This window comes from Petaurus breviceps, unplaced genomic scaffold (genome assembly GCF_028583685.1).
Source record: "Petaurus breviceps papuanus isolate PSGF00001 unplaced genomic scaffold, PetGlider_PUasm1.0 76, whole genome shotgun sequence".
NCBI classification, from domain to species: Eukaryota; Metazoa; Chordata; class Mammalia; order Diprotodontia; family Petauridae; genus Petaurus; species Petaurus breviceps.
The window spans coordinates 38319242-38321414 of NW_027186473.1; the positions used below are offsets into that span (position 1 = coordinate 38319242).

The 2173-nt window shown below is 39.0% G+C and overlaps 1 pseudogene; it reads right to left on the minus strand.

Moving 5' to 3' along the window:
• Window positions 1-1682, minus strand: LOC138174651 (nucleosome assembly protein 1-like 1 pseudogene; annotated as a pseudogene).
• Window positions 1683-2173: the final 491 nt, after the last annotated feature.

Sequence of the window (2173 nt, forward strand, 5' to 3'; positions counted from 1 at the left end):
TCACCTAGGTTTGTGTCTTTCTTTGGGTGATTTTTTTGGATCATTTTCCTTATCAGCTTCTTCTCCTTTATCATCATCATCATCATTATCATCATCATCATCTTCAACTTCATCATAATTGTCATCATCATCATCATCATCATCATATTCAGTAGCCTCTCCTGTGGAGTATAGTACTGATCTTGGGAATATACACTCATGTGAAAAGTGACCAATTTTGAAGTCTGTGGCAAGGATAGTTTTCATATCATCATCAAGGTCTCCACTCTCAGGAACTTCAGGAATAGAAAATAAATTGAAGTATCATTGGAAACTCTTTTTTTTCACAGTTTAAATGATCCCAATGTCCTATGTTTTACTTTTTCTTCTTAATATTTTTCAAGGTGATATTTTTTCCTTCATTTTAATCTACCCCACACCCCATGACAGCTCACAATTATGGGTCCATCTAAGTTAAAGATATCAGAATCATCTGGTTCCAACCCAACGTGGGGAAACCTGTAGCCTCAAGGCAACAAGTGGCCTTGTAAGTCTTCAAATGCAGCCCTTTGACTCAATCCAAACTTCACAGAATAAATCCCCCTAATAAAAGAATTTGTTCTATAAAAATTGGACTCTGACAAAAGGCCAAACCCAAGGACCTATAGGCATGTGACCTCAAGGCTGCAGGTACCCTACCCCTGCTCTGACCTCATACAATTTGTCTTTCTCAGCACTTCATCTGTGAAATATTCATTGGGTTCAAAGTGAAATTCTAAAGTAAAATTCATAGGTTGGCCAGCATCTGAAAACTTCACTTTATTATCTTTTAGGTGCTTCAGAATAGGTTCATAATGTTCCTGAATCATAGCACTGAGCAAATCAACATTAAAAAAAAAGTTGGCCAAAATTCAGAACTTTTGTTAGTGTCAGTCTTCTTTTTTCTCCATATTTTTTTTCCTCTTCAAGCTTAGTTTTCACTTTCATTTCTGAAGTCTCTTCATCATCACCATCTATTTCCATTCACATTCTTCCTTTGTAGGTTCATAAATTGCTTTGATGATTTCACTTCTTTTATCAAAAAGTAGCTGGTAAAGAATAGCATACTTTCTTTCAAGAATATGAACTTCTGGGGCGGCCAGGTAGCACAGCGAGTAAGAGCACCGGTTCCAGTGTTGAGAACACCTGGAGATCGAATCCCGGGCTCAGACACTTAGCACCCACCCAGAAACACCTGGCCGTGTAACCTTGAGCAAGTTACTTAACCCCAATTGCTTAGCGGCGGCTAGGTGGCTCAGCGAGTAAGAGCATCGGCTCCAGTGTCGGGATGACCTGGATCAAGTCCGGGCTCAAATACTAAGCACCACACCCAGAAATAATAACTGGCCGTGTAACCTTGAGCAAGTTACTTAACCCCAATTGCTTTAAAAAAAAAAAGAATATGAACTTCCTTATATAACAACTACTATCTCTGCTCATTTTACTTAAAGGTTTTTGAGGGCACTCACACATAACTTAACTACATTTGGCAAGGCTTGAACATGACTCGAACTACTTTTCAGTGTGTCCAAAAGATGTTACCACTAAACCATCCAATCATTCTTGAAAACCTATGAGAATTGGGGGATCTGCAAAATCGGAACAGTCAGCTAACAAGCTTTGCTGTTTGCATCTTCACCAGTTTCTTTGTCAACATCTTCCATATATTGTTGTCCAAGTACGTGATTAGTAAGTATAGTGAGGCACTTATTCAGGGTAAAATAATTGCAATTAGGAGCAACACACCATCTTACTTTGACGGGACTATTCAGGGAGAGAGAGAAGGAAGGGAATTCTTATAAGGTTTAGTCATAGAAACGAGAAGGAGAAGGAGTAGAGCTGGAATAAATATAATAACCAAACTGCAAGAGGGAGTATTTCAGAGGTGTCCTTGTGATTATCTCTTTCCAGGAACAGGGGCAGTTAGAACTTCTGAGATATGTAGGTGTCTTCTTGGAAACAGTTAGAAAATGCTGGCGAGAACAGAGATTCCCAGGGATTAAACTTTGGGCCAGGGATGTTAGGAACTAATAGTCAAAACAGGGCAGGAGCCCAGAAATTGCCAAGGTTTGAAACCTAAGTCCATTACAGAGCCCTGTGACATAAACTGTATCTCTTGAATTAAATAGTGCTTGACCCAGATAGTTTTTTTTTT